Consider the following 11,586-nt stretch of genomic DNA (forward strand, 5'->3'; position numbering starts at 1 on the left):
TGGCCTGACCTGCAGGGATTGGGCTGAAACTAGCTCTCTGACATACCTCAAGGGGTTACGGATTGTGAGAGGGCACAAGCCAGGCTGAGGGGCCCCACCAGTGCATGATGGGGGCCAGGGAGGGTTTGAGGGAGGGCTCTAGGACATGTCTAGCCTGTCTAACCCAGTCCTGATTGGCTGAACCCCAGCAGCAAGGTAACCTACCAGTTTAGAGAGTCTGCCTCCTGGTGGTCAGTGCACATCATAGCATTTTGTTGAATAGTCAATAGAATGGTTGGACACTTAGCATATTAGGTTTTTATTATATAGAATGGTACCTTACTTACTTAGTTGACATAAAAGAAAAAAAATTAGGTAACAGTTATTGTATCTGTAATATATACAGGCCTTTTCAAACGTGTTTTTTGAAAACTAAGAGTTACTTTATTCGTTTCTGAAATAATGAATCTCATATACTTTAGAACTGTATTGCCCAATATGGTAGCCACCAGTTATATGTGGCTATTAAAATTTGTAAATTCCTCAGTGACACTGTCTACATTTTAAATACTTAATAGCCACAAGTGGCTAATGGTTACTGTATTAGATGGTGCATATATAGGGCATTTCAACCATTGCAGTAAGTTCTATTGGACAGCACTGTTTCTAGAACCTTTGGCAGGAAAGAAGAAAGGGACTAGTAGAGTTAGTCCTTATGAAATTGACTATTGTTATGGCTACTACTAGTATTATTGTCTTACAGCTCTTAAAAACCTGTAGATGTCTTTACTTCAAATTCTTCCAAAAACCATGTTATGCAGGTGTTGCTACAATAAATCTGTTTTTCAAGTGCAGGAAAGCTAAATTACTGTTTAGCATTAAATAATTATCACGAAACTCAAATTCAAATGCAGTTATCTCTCTGCCTGGTATTTCAAAGCCTTGATTTCTTTATTTTTAGCAGTAAGTGGCAATAATAATATTATAACCTCATGCAGTTTTGGTGAGGATTAAATAGATTAAATGTAGTAAGGTATGTACTGGGCCTGATATCAACATGAATAGTTAATATCGCAACAATTATTAATGACCTGTAATAGTAAAATGTGATCCGTTTGTAAGGATTAAGATTCTTCGAGTTAAAATGTCTTAACCCAAAAGAATAATGATAATGTAACCTTAGATTTTTGTTGTTGCATTTTATACTCTGTAAAAAATGACTACATATAATATCTTCCTTTTATTCTTATAGCAGATAAGGAAATTTCATGTTTAAAGAAATTAAATAACTTTCATGTAATTCATGAGTAGTAAACAAAAACCTAAATTCAGTTCTTCTCAAGGCTAGTCCTCCACAATAATGAACTAATATTTATGGTAGAAGTTTAGATAGTCTGGTAAGCAAACAAAGTGACTATTCTTGACCAGAATATGTAAGGCCAAACCTTGTATTAGCCAGTTTGCTGTCTTTCTGAGGTTTGGTATATACATAGAAAAATGAAAAACAGAATCTGTCCAATTCAGGACTCCTGGTTCTCAGTTGTAGTAAGAAAAACAGATTCAAATTATTTTCTAATAAATTATCGATTTTACTTTTTCTTAAAAAAATATATTTTTTTTATAAATACCTTGTATCTAAAGTAGAAATAGTTTATTCACTATTAGTATTCCAAAGATCATTTTATTTATTTTATTTTTTGCAGCAAAAATATGATAAATTTATTGCCAGCATTCAGACTCTCTGCATGGGGAAGATGCACCATTAATAGGTAGCCCATGAAGCCTTCTAGTCTAGGGGTATATATTTGCTCCAAGCCAGCTCTCTATCTACTCCTGTCCTCAGCTGATGGATTACCTCTCTTATTATTTCCCAGCAAGGAACCAGAACTTTCCCTGTTTCTTTTTTAAAAAAATAAGTCTTTATTGTTTAAATTATTACAGTTGTTCCTCTTTTTGTTCCCCATAGCTTCCCTTCAGCTGGTTCCCACCCCACCCCATGCCCTTACCCCCCATTGTCCAGTCTCTTCCCTCACCCCCACACCTCTTCTCCCCAAGAATTGTCAGTCCACTCCCTTTCTATGCCCTGATTCTGTATATTCACCAGTTTATTTTGTTCATCAGATTTTTATTCACTTGATTTTTAGATTCACTTGTTGATAGATATGTATTTTTTGTCACTTTCTTGTTCATAATTTTATCTTCACCTTTTTCCAAAGGTCATTTTACATATATGTTCTTTGGCTAATCCTTCACCTTCTTTCATCTACTCTCTCCCTGTCCCCTCCCAGTTCTCAGTCTGTTCCATGTCAAAGGTTATTTTGTACATGCAAATTCCCAAATTTTTTTTGCCCCCTGACAAATCTTGATTCACCATAGATTTATCCTTGTCATCAGTTACTAAATTCAAAATGTTATCATAGGAAATTGATGTGCTTGTATGTAGCAAGCAATATAGTCATATCAACTTAACTAAGAAGGGTGATTTCTTATCAAGGAACTAAAAGAAGTTATTTAACATCATAGTTCAAACTATTAATCAAAATCCAGGATTCATTGTTATTAAAAATCTATTGTTAAAACCTATTTACAAATGAAACTCCTTTCATTAATGATAATCACCACAACCATTGTCATAAGCACCCAGTCCAGTTAGGTATTTGATTTCTTCCTGTTGTGAGTCACAAGCCCAAGCTATCAACTTTTTAAAAATATATATTTTATTGATTTTTTAAAATTGATTATGGTCTCACATAATTGTCCTTATTCCCCCATTCCCATCCCAAACCCCTCCCTAGGTATGCCCCCACCACCACCCCCGTTGTCCATGGCCACTGGCTAGGCCCAGATGCATAGGAGAAAACACTGATGAGAGTTACTCCCAGTAGTGTTATCACAGATGAGGGGATTCTGATCATTTTAACTTTAAAAAAATATTATGCTTTGCTGGGCCAGCATGCATCAGTGGTTGAGCATTGACCTATGAACCAGGATGTCACGGTTCGATTCCCGGTCAGGGCATATGCCCAGGTTGCCGACTCATTGTGCCTAGTGTGGGCATGTAGTAGGCAGCCGATCAATGATTCTCTCTCATCATTGATGTCTCTATCTCTATCTCTCTCTCCCTTCCTCTCTGAAGTAAATAAAAACATTTGAGCTTTTACATTAGTGAATAGCATGAAATAATTGCAAACTGATGATTTTGAAAACTATGTAATGGTGTTTGAACATTCTAGTAAGCTAGAACATAAGGCTGACTGGAAACATAGTTTAGTTGGCAGGATTTCATTGAAAGATAATTTGGCTCTGTAGTTGCCAACCCACACTGAGTGATGCTGGAGACAAAACAACACACACACACACACACACATCATAGACATCTCCTCACAAACAGTGTCAACCACATTAGCCTTACTAGTCTAGAAACTGCTGTTTTAAACAGAAAAAAATGCTCGAAAAAAAAGAATCTCTGATTAGAAAGCTGGAGGGTTTTAAAAAATGTATCAAAATATTATATTTCTATTAGCTAGTTTTTAATAACAACAATAGGAACTCCTAGGTACATACAGATTTTGTGGCTGTCTATATTAAATTATTCAGAAGGTTGCTAGAGATAAATAGGAAAACCTGATGTTTGATTTCTGTTTTCCTTCCTCCTACCTGCCTACCGCTCTGACTTGAACCACTATGACATCTTTGGGTGATCATTTGGCCTTTCCCTACATAGCCAATATTATTCTGTCTGAACTGAGCTAATCATTTCTAAAAATTAACGACAAATTCAGGAGGGAAAAAAAAATCCTAGGAATTTTCTTTCCTCAAGACATTTCTAACTTTCACCTGTGTTATCAATTAATATAATAATTTCAGGTAGAATTTTAGAAAATTAAAGTCCGCTGGGTCCAATTATTGTAGCAACAATTGCAACAGTGTTAACCTACAGATAAAGAGCTGGGATGTGAATTTATATGACTTAGCTTTTCCAAATGAAGTCATCACATTCTAACAAAATTGTTTTATCTAGTTAACCTAATTTTCTCTCTCATTATTGTTTCTTTACCTGGAGTCAGAACAAAATATTTCAGAATGGAATATGACTTGGCCTACTAACAACCATGCCAGGTATAATTTTTGAGACACTCCTCTAAATATAGCAGAATTGTTGTGAAATAATTTCCACAACTGAATTTTTATTATCAAATCTGTTTAAAACTGTTAATATATCCCCCAAATACTTCTTTGCTATTATATAGTCCTGGTGATTTTGAAATTACAGGCACAGTACCATATAAAATAACTATGACACACTTAAATCTTCAGAAACAGAAAATTTGGGTTTTCTTTGTAGTGGGAGCAGATTCACATTATTTACTACATCTAGATAAGGTAAAACATTTATCTAAGAATTTAGGGGAAAAGGGTGACTTCCCTTAAGCATTCTTTCATTCATTTATTCATGTGAGTACCAAAATAATCAATTCCTTAGACATCAAAGACTAATATGCAAATATACCAAACGGCAGAATAACCTGTCTCTATAATGTGCACTGATCACCTGGGGGCAGATGCTTAATGCAGGAGCTGCCCCTGGTGGTCAGTACATTCCCAGAGTGTTTGGACAAGGAATTTCAAAGTGTGGCATGTAGGATACCAAAGTCTTACAAAATTAAATTTATCTTTATCTGGAATATTAATGAAGAATATGATTATCTTTATAGCAAAAATAAATTAAAATTCATCTTTATATTTTAGTATATTGTTTTGTTCTATGGCAATATGTATTATATAACATAAACTATGTAATTTTCTGAACTGATTTGTTTTTTGAAAATCAAGAATTTTGGCTTAGTTTTCTAATAATACTGAAAATATCCCAGTGACAAAATAATCTCCCATCGATATCAGGGTTCCAAAACCCACTTTTATAAATGACTAGAGGCCCAGTGCACAAAATTTGTGCACTCAATTGGGGGGGGGGGTTCTTCAGCCTGGCCTGCACCCTCTTGCAGACTGGGAGCTCTGCGGGGAGCAGGCCTAAGTTGGCAGTTCCACATCCTTAGCACTGTAGCAGAGGCTTGTGGCTGAGCGGTGCTTCCCCTGTGGGAGTACACTGACCACCAGGGGGCAGCTCCTGCATTGAGCATCTGCCTTTTGGTGGTCAGTGCACATTATAGAGACAGGTTGTTCTGCCGTTTCGTCTATTTGCATATTAGTCTTTTACTAGAGGCCCAGTGCATGAAATTGGTGCACAGGGTGGGGGCTGTCCCTCAGCCCAGCCTGCACCCTCTCCAATATGAGACCCCTCGAGGGTTGTCTGACTGCCTGTTTAGGCCTAATCCCAGTGGGACATTCCTCTCATAATCCAGGACTGCTAGCTCCCAACTGCTCACCTGCCTGCCTTCCTGATTGCCCCTAACTGCTTCTGCCTGCCAGCCTGATCACCCCCTAACCACTCCCTTGCCAGCCTGATTGATGCCTAACTGCTCCCCTGCCAGCCTGTTTGCCCCTAACTGCCATCCCCTGTAGGCCTGGTCATCCCTAACTGCCCTCCCTTGCAGGCCTGGTCCCTCCAACTACTCTCCACTGCAGGCCTGGGTCCCCCCCAACTGCCCTTCTCTGCAGGCCTGGTCACCCCCCACTTCCCTCCCCTACTGGCCATCTTGTGGTGGCCATCTTGTGTCTACATGGGGGTAGCCATCTTTGACCACATGGGGGCAGCCATATTGTGTATTGGAGTGATGGTCAATCTGCATATTACTCTTTTATTAGATAGGATAGAGGCCTGGTTCATGGGTGTGGGCCGGCTGGTTTGCCCTGAAGATGTCCCAGATCAGGGTGAGGGTTCCCTTGGGTCATAGGACAGCCTGGGCAAGGGGCCTGTGGTGGTTTGCAGGACAGCCACACCCCCTGGCAACCCAACTGGAGGCCCTGGTATCTGGGGTTTATTTACCCTCTACAATTGAAACTTTATAGCCTTAAGCAGAAGCCTGGGCAGGCCAGGGTGTGCAGAAAGCTTGGCTTCCTCCATTGCCAGGGGCAACCCTAGTTTCCCTCTCTTTCCAGGTCATGGCTGCCGCCATTTCTGTTTGTTTAAAACATTAATTTGTTTACCTTCTATAATTGAAACTTTATAGCCTTGAGTGGAGGCCTAGGCTGGCAAGGGCAGGCAGAAAGCTTGACTTCCTCCATTGCCTGGAAAACCCAAGCTTCTCTCCTGCTCCCTGTGGCTGTAGCCATCTTGGTTGGGTTTATTAGCATATTCTCTCTGTTTGGTTGATGGGCATGGCTTGTACACATGGCTTATAGGTGTAGCAGAGTGATGGTTAATTTGCACATTACTATTTTATTAGATAGGGTTATGTAGGATTGGTTTATGAACGTGATTATGGTGATGAGTATATAGTATGTGGTTTATGTATATGTGGTTGGGAGAGGGTATGAAAGAGAGACAGAGACATAGGGAAGAGATAGAGATTGGTGCTATTATTGTTTTCTTTAACAGTACATTTGTGAATTCTGGCTATTTTACTTGCTAACATTTCCACACGTGTCAAAATAGAAAATGAAAATCTGTTCCGGTTTTGAGACCAAGTTTCACTAGACCTTTGGTTTTTCTCTATGATTTTTGGTAAGTACTATAATAATTTTTTTGGTAATCATATACTAATATAAACTGAAAACAGCAATGCAGTGTAAAGCCTTGCAATTAAAACAAATTGTACAAAAGTGTACCTTTGAAACAAGTTGTACTTGTAACTCTTTAAACTTTGTAACTCTTTAAAAATAGCAAATGATGACTTTGGCAGTATTCATACCTGTTTTCTGTTTCATATTTCAAAATGAACTCATGAGTAACTCAGATTCTGTAAAAAAATATATTTTATTGAGTTTTTAGAGAGGAGGGGAGAAGGATAGAGAATTAGAAACATCTATGAGAGAGAATTATCAATCAGCTCCTTCTTGCACACTCCCTACTGGGGATGTGCCTGCAACCAAGGTACATTCCCTTGACCAGAATGGAATCTGGGACCCTTCAGTCCACAGGCCGATGCTCTATCCACTGAGTCAAACTGGTTAGGGCATAACTCAGATTCCTTATTCTACAAGGTGGACTTTGGACCACACAACATAAATATTTTTTTTTCTTTTAATTTCATTTGTAGCATATGTTTCCTTTTTGTGTGTCAAGCTGGGAATAAAGAGACAAAATCTTGGACATAGTTATGTCAAAATCAATCTAATCATGTGATCCACTACATGTTCCTGATAAATTATTTAAGTTATCAAATGTAGGAATTAGATAAATGCTTTATTAATAAGTCCCTGAAATCAATAATCTGATTTCAAAACTATTTTACAGGGAAGTTTTCTTTGATATTTAATTGTGGTTTATTTGGAATTAATGGACATTTTCTGATTATCCAACTGATATTTCTTATTGCAGAGTTGCATCTGTTCAGTTATATTAAGTAAGAATCTCCTTAGAACTACTAGTCCCTATAGCAATTCCATGTGCATATGAGTTCGGCTTTCTTCCTTGCCCAATTGTAGTGTTCTATCAATGAGACTCTGCACAGCACAGGTGATTACAGGGACATATACTCCCAGGAAAGGGCTCTAGGAGACAGCTATTTCAGTATTAACTACTAGTCATAGGCTGCTATTGCAAGTCCAGGAAAAATAATTTCCAATTTTAAAAGGCTTCAATTGAAAGCACCATGGGAATGTTTAATTCTCTATACTTTTTAACTGGTAGTACTCTCTGCCAATTCATATAATAATGTTTTCAAAATTGGCATTACCTTTTTCTTTCTTAGCCAACAGCCCTGTTAAGTACAATCCACTTGAATAATTCTGGCTCTCTCACAGCTAGTCAACCTTGCTGCCTACATTTCTGGCAAGTGGTAATTTTAATTGACTTTCTTAGCTATTTACTTGAAGTGAAGGACAATCCTGTTAACATTTCAAACTCAGCATGGGTGGTACACAAGTTCTCCTAGGGACACATTTGTGATCTGCCAATGAATCAACATAAACTCACAATTCAGTCTACAAAAATGTTCCAAGCAGAGACCAAATGGAACTCAATTGATTTCTAAAAATTTCCATAGCTAATTTCTATCAATTACTTTTTAATGCTTTCTAATTAATCATATTTTGAGTTAATCTAACACAGTGAACATGCCTTCAATTTTTATAGTGAGTGATATATGCATCTTTCTGAAAGAAGTAATTATACTCCTGGATAATAGTTTTTTATTATTTTTCTATTGTCAAGCAATATACATCATTAATGGCAAATACTCAAGTGAATGGGCTATATTTTAAACACTTCTGCAGCAATGCAAACATAAAATATTTGTAAGTAGAATAGCAGAAAAACTAGAAATCAGAATGAATGCCTAACTTATCAGCCACATGATTTTGACACATAAATTGAAGCCAATGAATTTCAGTTACCCAAATTGTCTAACTCAGGGAGTGACCATTAGCAAATATTATGCTTACTTTAAAAAGAATTTTTACCATTAATAAACAAAACATTACCTTATAGACTTCCATTTGAGAAATGACTATGATTTCAGGCTTCTCCGTAGAGGACCATTGTAATATATTATTTATAGAAATAATAATAAAGAAACCTCAACACCACGGACTTGCAAATTCAAGTCCGTGGTGTTGGAACTGCATTGTGATCTGATCTTGTTCATCCTCTCTTGCTTTTGCCAAATCCCTTTTCCTATTTTAGTTTGCCCCGTAGGAACCTGAGTGGAATAATTCCTGAGTAGATGGCACATTAAGTTTTAATAGATAAATATGAGTTACTATTGTAATTCATTCAGGACTAGAAAATCCATTTAGTTGCATAAGGCATACAAATGCAAAAAATATAAGAATCATCCAAAGGAAAATTATTCCCAATGGACCTGAAGTAGTTAATTCAGTCAAAATTCAATGCCAATTGCTTATTTACTATTTTGATATAGGCTCGTCTTATTTACAGCATGTCTAATGATCATTTCTATCCATACAGGATAATGAGATATATTTTCAAGGATTAAGGGTATTAGAGATTGAAATAAATGAACAACAATTTTAATGAAATGCCTATTGTTTCAAATTTTATATCCAAATTTAAATGAATTGAGATTTGAGTGGAAAAGAGGGAGGAAGTTATTTAATCTTATATTCTTGGGAAATGAATTTACCAGGACCAACCATGTTCGGGGTTTAGCATATTAAAACCATTTTAATAAACTGGAGTTTTCGATTAAGAACAATGGAGATTCCAAGGTATAAACTGAACTTAGTGGAGCCAAAACTATTTTAAGCATCTTTTGGGAAGTAATAACCCTCTTTTGTATGTTGTAATAACAAGATGCTTTTACAGTTTATCTGCTAAACCTTTAAGGTATAAATTCAGAATGATAGGTAAATTACTCTTAAATGTTCTATACTTGGAAAATGATTAAAGTTGGTCATATTTTCTATGGATGCACATGCCCCAGTTTTCTTGCTCTTTTTGTGGGGGAAAAGCTTTAGGCTTCTGTGCCTTCCCTCAATCCCGCAAGTTTAGGCTAGGCGCTGAGAGCCTCCCATTTCTTTTCCTCAGGGTTGTGTGCTTTCTCCTAATCTTTAAGAGTTGAACTGACCTCTGATATCAACGTGCTTTCTGTAAGAGTTTGTGCTCCATCTCTGGAGAGCTCACTCACACTCTGTGGAGGCTAGTGAACATCATGTGTGGGAGCAATGAAGAAGTTCACATGTGCCATCTCCATCATATGCAGAGCTGTGGAAGTACATGTCAGCCAGTTATGGGGGTCTGCAAGTGAGGTGTCTCATGGGGTTCATGGGAGGGCCTCTTGGTGAAGTCTGTGAGCTATTTAATAGATTTGTGGTCCATTTTTCACATTCATGTTTTGGTTGCTGTGAGATCGTTTCCCTTTCCCCTGTTCCTAGCTCCTCTGAGATGTAGGTCTCCTTAGTGATATGGTTGTGGCAAAGCAGAAGTGGCTTCTTAGGTAGTGTTTCATAAGGCTGGTGAAGCCCTGTGCCTATGCTGCTCTCACTTTCCCTTTACTAGAAATTACAGACTAAGTTGATCTCTCTTGGCACTGAGCTATGCTATCTTACAGGAGAGGTGACATGGGTAAAGTGATTAATTATGTTTTTTTTTTCTTGTTTCTTAAAGTCTTGCATCTATTCTCTGAATTTTTCTCAAACAGAGTGTTAGAATCTCTCCACTGGATCCCTGAGTTCCCACAGAAGTATTCTTGTTCATGATGGTTGTTGAAATTCTGCATTTTTGTAGGAGTATCACAGCTGGAATCTCCTATCCTGCCATCTTGCTGTATGCCTTTAGGATAATGTTCAGGGAGAGGTTTTCTTGTTTTTTATTTATTTGTTTATTTGTTTTTAAAAATATCAGCTAATGGGTTTTTCACTGATAAGAAAGTTTGTGAAGCTCTTTTGACACCATTACACAAATATTTTCCTTTTGATTAATATTTTCATTATATATATATTAGCTTTTTACTTTCATTCTGCCTCTATGGTTATATTTGAAGTGAGTTTAATATAGAAAGCATATATTGATACTTGGGTCATTTTTAATATATTTTAAAAATCTTTCTTTGTATTAATGCATTTTGGCCATTTACTTTTAATATACTAATTGATATATTAGGAATTAAGGTTTTCATTATTCATTTTTCTCTTTTTTTTGTTACTGTCTTTCTTTTGGTTACTTATACAATTTTTAGAATGCCATTTTCATTTATGTGTAGTATTCTGAGCTTATATATTTGTATGGCTTCTTTTAGTAGTTGCTGCACATATTCACTTTACATATAGATCTTATCATGTTCTATTGGTGTCATTGGACAAACACAAATGAAATACAGAAAACCTTCTGACCTTCATATCCATTAACCCTTCTCTGTTTATATTTATATTAATTATTTCATCTACCTTTATTTAAAATGACATTAGTGTCATAATTTTTACTTCAACCCTGAAATGTTACTTAGAACTCAAGTGGAGAAGGAATATATATTTTATTTAACCTATATTTGTGCTTACTGTGTTCTTTTTTTCCTTTTTCTAAACTTCCAAGTTTTTACCTCTCAAAGTTTCTTTTCTTTTTAGAAAATTTCAGGCATTTTAAAAAATATTGGTATGCTAATGCAAATTTATCTTAATTTTCCTTAATCTGAGAAAATCTTGATTTTTCCATAATACATGAAGGATGTTTTCACTTGATATAAGACTCTGGATTGAGATCGATAGTTCTTTTTTTTCAGCAATTGAAAACTGTTGTGCCATTTCCTTCTGTTTTCCAGTGTTTTCAATGAGATAGCCACTGTCTCTAATTGCTATTTTCTCTATAGTAAGGCATTATTTTTCCCTCATTGCTTTTGTAAAAAAAAATATTGATTGATGAGAGAGATATGAGAGAGAGAGAGAGAGAGAGAGAGAGAGAGAGAGAGAGAGAGAGAGAGAGACTCATTTGTTGTTTCACTTACTTATGCATTTTGTATGTGCCCTGAAAGAAGATCAATCCCACAACCTTGATATATCAGGATGAAGATCTAACTAACTGAGCTACCT

This window comes from Pipistrellus kuhlii, unplaced genomic scaffold (assembly GCF_014108245.1).
Source record: "Pipistrellus kuhlii isolate mPipKuh1 unplaced genomic scaffold, mPipKuh1.p scaffold_m20_p_29, whole genome shotgun sequence".
In the NCBI taxonomy this organism is placed as follows: Eukaryota; Metazoa; Chordata; class Mammalia; order Chiroptera; family Vespertilionidae; genus Pipistrellus; species Pipistrellus kuhlii.